Source organism: Borostomias antarcticus (assembly GCF_949987555.1).
Source record: "Borostomias antarcticus genome assembly, chromosome: 5".
In the NCBI taxonomy this organism is placed as follows: domain Eukaryota; kingdom Metazoa; phylum Chordata; class Actinopteri; order Stomiiformes; family Stomiidae; genus Borostomias; species Borostomias antarcticus.
This window is the reverse complement of record NC_140238.1, coordinates 750,559-759,932: the sequence shown is the minus strand read 5'-3', so window position 1 is coordinate 759,932 and position 9,374 is coordinate 750,559.

Here is a 9,374-nt window from a genome sequence, read left to right as displayed (position 1 = left end):
TTTTGCAGCCCCTGACTCACGGGGTACAGGTGTCCTGTCTGCCAGCTCTGCTTGCTAATACTACAAATCCACTAATCCAGCTGGATTTAACCATCTCAATGGCTTCTGGGACAGAATAATTAATAGTTGGAATGATTAACTTGGGATCTCCGGACAGGAATTATTAAAATGATGCTTAGAACTTTACCAGTCAGGCTAAATTCGACCATTTGCTGGACCGTGAAATAGTTTCTGGAGCGATTGTAGCTAACGTGTCGGCCATTTGGAATTGATGTTGGTTTTACGGTTCGATGAGCTCTGACCTCGTCACTCGTCACACACAACTGTGACCTTTGACCTCAGTGGCAATAATGATAATGCTTAGGGGCGGGAAAATAAAAACAACCAATCGAAAACTGTGGCACCTGAAGTAGGGGTGGCTGCTCCCCAGATCAAGCACCAAACGCACCCTACTGTAAATCTTAACCTAAACAATTACTACATAAATCTTCACTTAACAGTGCATAACTCAATCTAGCTTCCTCACACTCAATTTCCTCAAGCTCCCAGATTACTTTGTTCAGGAAATGTCATCTACTCAGGAGTAAGCATTGTTAGCTTAGCATTCTGCCTCCGTAATGCTCCTGTTAGCGGTTAGCTCCGTAGAGGCAGTCAGCCTAAGGACCTTTCCGTCTCCACAAATGACAGGTGTGTGAAACAGGATCTCCCAAAGCTCTGTCTGATAACCCGGGGCTAGCTTCTCCCATCACTCAGCTCCACCAGCACCAGCTCTCCTGGGGACGTCTCAACAGCATAAACGAGCTCCCAACTTCACACCCACATTAGAAGACTTACCAAAACAAAAAGAAAAGGGAAAAATAATAAAATGGTTGAGAAACCTGCCGACCCGCATCGCATAGGAACAGCCCCCCACTCACAATGCGCTGATTATGCAAAACTCACATTCATCTTACGAGGTTCCACTGAGACATTCCACCGGGGGCTTTTGTTACAGCCTGTTTGATCTGGGAATTTGAAGAAGGAAAAAAAAAATGTCCCAGAGACGTGGTGAAAGTGAGAATTACTGTTCAGACATCTGGCTGCTCTTCCTCCTCGTCTTCATCGCGGAGTCCCGGGGGTTTTCAACGCTCTGGCTGTGAATGCAGCAGAGCCCCTTCTGCCCCGCCTCCATGTTCACATGTTCACACAGGTACAGATCATAACTGGATCTGGTTAAGACCTGATTGTTAATTGCTAATTACTCTGCTTCCACGAGAAGCCGGGGAGCATGGCTAAGCCCATCAAAGATGCCGTGTTCTGCCCCAGAGCCCCCCTGCCCCACCCCCCTGTCCTGCCCCACCCCCCTGCCCTGCCCCACCCCCCTGTCCTGCCCCAGAGACAATCTGAGATAGGTCTGTTCATCAGGGGAAATAGTTTGGGGTTGACATTATCCCCCCCCTGTCACTGATTTTAGTAAATGTCTTCATTCATTTATCATTATCTTCATCACCCCATCTTGTCTGCCCTTCTACCTCTTTCTGTCCCCTCATTCCTCCCTCTCTCACCTCTCCCTTCTCCCACCTCCCTCCCTCACTCACTCCCTCCCTCCTCCCTCCCTCACTCCCTCCCTCCTCCCTCCCTCCCTCCCTCCCTCCCTCCCTCCCTCCCTCCCTCCCTCCCTCCCTCCCTCCCTCCCTTCTCCCTCCTCCCTCCCTCCCTCCTCCCTCCCTCGTCCTCTGGCAGGTCTACCTGGGGAAGCTGTCAGTCTGGATTGCTGTTCTGTCTGCTCAGTCTGTCCCAGTCGTCATGTTCACTGATAGACCTGTCAGCTGGAGTGACGGTCAGGACCCTGTGAGCGCTGGAGTGACGGTCGGGACCCTGTGAGCGCTGGAGTGAGGGTCAGGACCCTGTGAGCGCTGGAGTGACGGTCGGTCTGGACCCTGTGAGCGCTGGAGTGAGGGTCGGGACCCTGTGAGCGCTGGAGTGAGGGTCGGGACCCTGTGAGCGCTGGAGTGAGGGTCGGGACCCTGTGAGCGCTGGAGTGAGGGTCGGGACCCTGTGAGCGCTGGAGTGAGGGCCGGGACCCTGTGAGCGCTGGAGTGAGGGCCGGGACCCTGTGAGGGCTGGAGTGACGGTCGGTCGGGACCCTGTGAGCGCTGGAGTGACGGTCAGGACCCTGTGAGCGCTGGAGTGAGGGCCGGGACCCTGTGAGCGCTGGAGTGACGGTCGGTCGGGACCCTGTGAGCGCTGGAGTGAGGGTCGGTCGGGACCCTGTGAACGCTGGAGTGAGGGTCGGTCGGGTCCCTGTGAGCGCTGGAGTGAGGGTCGGGACCCTGTGAGCGCTGGAGTGAGGGTCGGGACCCTGTGAGCGCTGGAGTGAGGGTCAGGACCCTGTGAGCGCTGGAGTGAGGGTCAGGACCCTGTGAGCGCTGGAGTGACGTTCACGGGTGGGAAGTTACGGGTTTGACTGCCATTCCAGTGCATTTTCACGTGTAGAAGGTCGGAAAAATACGAGTTACGGGTTGCCTGGAACGCGCCATTATTTTCATTAAGATTTAAAAAGTTCAAGTCCATCCAGGATTGACATCTCACAGTGGTTGTACAGAGTTCTTGCCTTTTGACTTCAGGGGCAGATAGATCTGCACATCATCTGCAAAGCAGTGGAAAGAGATGTTATGTTTCCAAAAAATTGGCCCCAGCGGCAGCATGTAAATCAAAAAGGGATAGGGCCCAAAATGGAGCCTTGAGGGACCCCGGAGGTGAGAGGAGCTGTGGATGAGGAGAACTCTCCTGGGGGTGAGAGGAGCTGTGGATGAGGAGAACTCTCCTGGGGGTGAGAGGAGCGGTGGATGAGGAGAACTCTCCCGGAGGTGAGAGGAGCGGTGGATGAGGAGAACTCTCCTGGGGGTGAGAGGAGCGGTGGATGAGGAGAACTCTCCTGGGGGTGAGAGGAGCTGTGGATGAGGAGAACTCTCCTGGGGGTGAGAGGAGCGGTGGATGAGGAGAACTCTCCTGGGGGTGAGAGGAGCTGTGGATGAGGAGAACTCTCCTGGGGGTGAGAGGAGCTGTGGATGAGGAGAACTCTCCTGGGGGTGAGAGGAGCGGTGGATGAGGAGAACTCTCCCGGAGGTGAGAGGAGCGGTGGATGAGGAGAACTCTCCTGGGGGTGAGAGGAGCGGTGGATGAGGAGAACTCTCCTGGGGGTGAGAGGAGCTGTGGATGAGGAGAACTCTCCTGGGGGTGAGAGGAGCTGTGGATGAGGAGAACTCTCCTGGGGGTGAGAGGAGCTGTGGATGAGGAGAACTCTCCTGGGGGTGAGAGGAGCTGTGGATGAGGAGAACTCTCCTGGGGGTGAGAGGAGCGGTGGATGAGGAGAACTCTCCTGGGGGGACAGAGGAGCTGTGGATGAGGAGAACTCTCCTGGGGGTGGGAGGAGCTGTGGATGAGGAGAACTCTCCCGGAGGTGGGAGGAGCTGTGGATGAGGAGAACTCTCCTGGGGGTACAGAGAAGCTGTGGATGAGGAGAACTCTCCTGGGGGTGGGAGGAGCTGTGGATGAGGAGAACTCTCCCGGAGGTGGGAGGAGCTGTGGATGAGGAGAACTCTCCTGGGGGTGAGAGGAGCTGTGGATGAGGAGAACTCTCCTGGGGGTGAGAGGAGCGGTGGATGAGGAGAACTCTCCCGGAGGTGAGGAGCTGTGGATGAGGAGAACTCCCCCGGAGGTGGGAGGAGCTGTGGATGAGGAGAACTCTCCTGGAGGTGAGAGGAGCTCCGATCCGTCAGGTGGGACTGGGACCATAAAAGGCAACATGCATGGGAGCAGCTGGCCTTAGAGCAGAATTGTTTTCAATAAAAAATGTAAGAAATCCCTCTCAGAGAGTGGGCGATGGCACCACGGGAGAGTTATCACTTGGGTTTACAAGGGAGTTAAGAATATTGAGCAGTACCTGAGGCTTGTGACTATTATTGGAGACAAGATTAGATATATACTCCATTTTGGCAGCTTTAACGGCTCTCTGGTAGACTGAAAAACATTCACGCAGAATTCCGAGAGACTTTGAGCTTTTCCTTTTTCCACTTCCTCTCAGCACGACGACAAGAGCGTAAACACAGTTAAACAACAGTACTGTAAACACAGTTAAACACAGTGTTACAGTACAGTAAACACACAGCACATGACCACTGCACAGCTGTGAACTGTTCACCTCTGCCCAACCCCATTGGCTCAGAGGGTCATGACCCCCAGGGGGTAGAATAAGATGGAGGGCAGGAGCAGCAGAGGGTGAAGGAGGAGGAGGTGGGGGGGGCTCGTGCCCGAGTGACACAAACCCCTCCTGGCAGCCTAATTACATTTTCCACTTTTCCACACTCGCATTAAGCCTCCACCCAGCCAGAAGGAATACGGACACACCTCAGAACAGGACAGAACACCCCCATCCCTCCTCCTCTCCTCTCCTCCCTCCTCTCCCTCCTCCTCTCCTCTCCCTCCTCCTCTCCTCTCCCTCCTCCCTCCTTCTCTCCTCTCCCTTCTCCCTCCAAACCACCCTCCTCTCCCTCCTCCCTCCTTCTCTCCTCTCCCTCCTCCCTCCAAACCACCCTTCTCTCACTCCTCTCTTTTCTTCTCTCACTATAATATGCTCACAAGGGGGAGAGTTCACTTGGCAAAATGAGTCTCTTAGGTCTTTGGAAGCTCCTTGAACAGTACGAGTATCCATTAGTGACTGAAATAGGCCCGGTGTGAATACTCAATGGATGATAAACCACAAAATTCTCATTTGCCTCCAATGCAAATGTATATCAGAGTACATGATCAAAGGCCTGGATAAACCCATGCTATAACAATGGGGCTGTTCTGCAGTGAAGATTACATAGACGCTGGAGGCGGTTATTGGCACACATACGTTAAAATACAGTGAATCCCGTTTATTGGGAGCTTACACAGAGTAACTGCCACATCGGTAATCTCATCTGAAGCATCCTCAGGGTACTTATAGGAACATCCACACATTTTATGTGTTTCTGAAATTCCTGCTTGAATGTTGCTGTGAACGTTGCATCTTGGCCGAGCACAGCTCAGCGAGGCCTTTTCCACTGACATGAACGTGTGCTCACACTCCTATATCGGCCATAACAGTACTGTGCCATCAGATATTGAGTTGTCAATTGCCAAGTAACAATTGACAGGACTTGTATCATATTTATGGCAGAAACATGTCATGTGAATGAATGTTGGTGGTGGTCAGAGGGGCCGTAGGCGCTGGCAGCCACGCTTCTGTCAGTCTGCCCCAGGGCAGCTGTGGCTACAGAGGTAGCTGACCACCACCGGTATGACTGTCTGAATGAATACTTGACTCTGTAAAGCGCTCTGGGTATCATGAAGGGCGCTATATAAATCAAAATAATAATAATAATAATAATGGTGACCTTGTTAAAAGTGGCTCATCAGTTGCCTTCTGTCTGCCGTGTCTCTCTCTTTCTCCACAGGACCAAGTCATTTCTGATGCAGTGTTGTGCCCCTACAGTAGACGTCCTTCATTGAAGACACACTAGTATCTCTGTGAGTTCTCCATGCCCTCTGTGTGGGAGTACGTAAGCCTTTTGGGAACCAATGTTTCTCTGGCCTAGTGGTCCGTAGGGCAGGAGCCTATCTCCTGGTTCCTTAGCATGAGCAGTTTGATGGACAAGTACCCCCCCTGGACAAGTACCCCCCCTGGACAAGTACCCCCCCTGGACAAGTACCCCCCCTGGACAAGTACCCCCCCTGGACAAGTACCCCCCTGGACAAGTACCCCCCCTGGACATGACGCTAGTATGTCCCAGGGACCCTAAGTGTGCAAAGCCATGAAACCCCTGGCTAGCTTCGGGACTCGTTAGCTTAGCCTAGCGTAGCAGCGCTCCTGCTGGATCAGTCTTCTCTGCACAAACCAGCAAGTGGTAGAAGTGCAGATGATGAAATGAGACGGATATCGGACACATATCGATGTGATGTGCTGTTGCATCAGACTGTGTCAAAGGCAAACAGCATGAGCGTCTTGGCCTCTGACCAATAAGAGCACGTCTTGGGCTCTGACCAATAAGAGCACGTCTTGGCCTCTGACCAATAAGAGCACGTCTTGGCCTCTGACCAAAAACCATTAACATTCCTGACTACGAGGCCTAACTTCCTTCGCTCTCAGACCGACATTCTCGCAAACTCACAGCGACGGCCTCATCGGCAGAGCGAAACGAAACAGACGTCCCCCTTGTGTGCGTCTGAGGCTGGGTTGAAAAGCACCACTGAGATCCACAATTCAATGTTGACTTGTTTTGTACCGGCAAAGAGGAACATAATGTTTCGAAAAGCAGCAAAACAAAAACCTGACATAACACTCTTGTTCTTGTCAGGTAGCCAACTACTTTCCATTTCTGTATTCCAGTAAACGGGCAGCTTGTGTTTTGTTTGACCTCATTTCCCTCAGACAAAACAAGCTGAATGTTGTCGTCCAGTAAAGGTGGAAGAGATGCAAAGTCCTGTTTATCCCCGGCTGCAGGTGGCAAGGTTGACTCCTCCAAGTCCCCAAACCACTCCACTTATTTTCTTCTCCACTACTTCCACTACACACTCCGACATTTTTGCTTGCTTCCACTACACACTCCGACACTTCCCCTCTGCTGCTGCCACCTCGCTCCAGCTGCAGGGTTCCGCTCGGCTTTGTTTCACGGTTCGCCGCCTTCGTGACGCACTTCCTTCCATTGTAGCAGGAACTGCTGCTGCTGGTTGTAAAACTCAAGTCCAGGAACTCACACTTTAGTGTGAAGAGACTTCCTGTGTGAGCAGATTAGAGGGAGTGATCTTTCTTCGAGACGTGTGTTTCTGGAAGGCACATCAGCTTGTTTTTAGCATCTTATGCTAATGGTCTGCACCATGATCAACCCGTTATAGCAACAAGTGCAGATACTGCAAATAACTTTTGAAGACTGAGCGTTAATGGGTACCGAGGACGTTGACGCTGAAGGTGAACGGGCCGAAGCCCTGAGTCATTCCCGACCTCGCCAAGTTTATTTCTCCACAAACAAACAAGGAAACATTCGGTTGCTACGCGATGGTATTTAGTGTTAAGACGCTGTTTGCTCATTCCTCTCTCTGGATTTTTGCAGGCGCTCTCTTTCTCTACAGCGCTTTTACAGGGGAACAAGGAGTGAGAACTTTGATGACATTTGATTTGCCATTGTGAATATGGTACATAAAGCCGATGGCAATTCTTCCAACATATTATTACTGTACATGTTTAATCTGAGAACTGGGCCATACTCTCATTGTCAGGGTTTTAACTCACGTGTCAACAAAGAGAAAACAAATAGAAACAAAAAATAAAGAACATTCATGAGAAAATACTAAAAACACATACAAATACACAAAATACCTGGCCAGAGGTCAAACTACACTGTCTGCAATCGCTGGCCAGTAAAACCAGTTTAAACCAGTTTTTTGTTGTCATTACAACAACTGGTATTGTAGGAAGTGAATGAATGATGTCGTGAATGATGTCATGAATGCACAAACTGCTCTGTCTCCGTGCTCCTGTGCTTCATAGTGCCTTACATTTGTCGTCTAGGTAACGGGCAAATAAAATTTCCAGAAGATGCGGAGTGCTTCATTTAGATCAGCTGCTTCTACCAGTCTGCAATCCAAAAGCATTCAAGCTTCCTATTGGTTGTCGTTGTCTTTAACCGAGGAATGACTGTGCTCCTATTTGTAAACTAAACACTCTTATGGTTTCAATACATCTCAACCACTTTGACCCATAGAAACATGAATATTTTGTTAGACATGCTAGATGGTTACACATTTGAGTAGGACTTCATTAGCATTATTAAATCGTATAAGGTGGATAGGCCTACATATGTGTGTGCTTCAAGTGAAGCATGACATCATGCTGAGTCAAACCAGTCTCATTAGACATTCAAACATACTAAAACAAGCAGCTACAGTATGAGGATTGTTGGATGAATGGTCATATCATATGAGGAATGGCAGTGTCATACTGTATAAGGTCATGTCGTGTGTGTGTGTGTGTGTCTGTGTGTGTGTGTGTGTGTGTGTGTGTGTGTGTGTGTGTGTGTGTGTGTGTGTACAGTGCATCACTTGTCCATGACTGTCCCAGCAGCCCCAGCGGACAGGCCCACATCCCTCCCCCCTAAAACCCTCCCCCGTATAACCCTCCCCCTAAAACCCTCCCCCTAAAACCCCTCTGCCCTTCCAGTCAGCACTTTAGCAGGTGCGCACGCAGCATTTGCAGCGATCAGATTAGCCTCTGCTCACCGTGAGCTCTTATCCAGGTTAATGTGTTGAATCCTGTCAGGAAGAAACGAGGGAGGGAACGAGGGAGGGAGGGAAGGAACGAGGGAGGGAGAGAAGGAGGGAAGGAAGGAGGGAGGGAACGAGGGAGGGAGGGAGGGAGGGAGGGAGGGAGGGAGGGAGGGAGGGAGGGAGGGAGGGAGGGAGGGAGGGAGGGAACGAGGGAGGGAACGAGGGAGCGAGGGAGGGAAGGAGGGAGGGAAGGAGGGAACGAGGGAGCGATTGATGGAATGAGGGAGGGAGTGATGGTAGAGAGGAACGAGGGAGGGAGTGATGGAAGAGAGTCAACTGTGCAGGAAGAAGGAAAAGAAAACTATATTGATTATTGATGGCCAGTTGCCATGAATACAGGAACTGAGTCATGCTAAGTTGAGTCAATCCATTCTCTGTATATCATTGATGGCTCACAGAGGGATTCCTGTCTGAATTCAAGATACATTTCCTGGACGGCCAACAGTCAACGCTTTGTGGAGACTGAAGCTGGCAGCTTTAATTCCACTCTTATAAATGTCTGTCAACCAAAGAAAACCTTATATGAGAGATAGCATTGATTATTATTGATGATAATAGCCTATAAGAACAGAAATGAGAACAAAGGTGTGTAAATAACCACCAAATATCATAATTATCAGTTAGCATGAGTGCATTGCCGGTATACATTTAATCTCAAACTCTGCAACAAAAAAAAAGAAGTCTGTTGTCTTGTTTACCCTGTCAACACTACCACTACACCCACGTTAACATCTGCAGCCGTTGACCTTAGCGCTTATCGCTAGGTGTCATGTAGCCTGCTAATGTGCATGAGCCATGTTGCAAAACCAACCCTCCTGACACTGCTCTGGCTCCCTGCTGTGACAGAGGGCCCTTTAAGAGAACCTGCCCCCTCAATGAACTCTGGGTAAATCCTGAGGATTGTTTCCAAGCACATTGCATCCATTGATGGTCTCTAAGTCAACGTTCATGTGGGACGAGACTTTATAAAAAGAGCAGCCTGAAGTAAAAGCAACAAATGATGGTTGAAAATGATATAGTCCAGGTTTATGTACAGGCCTACCAGG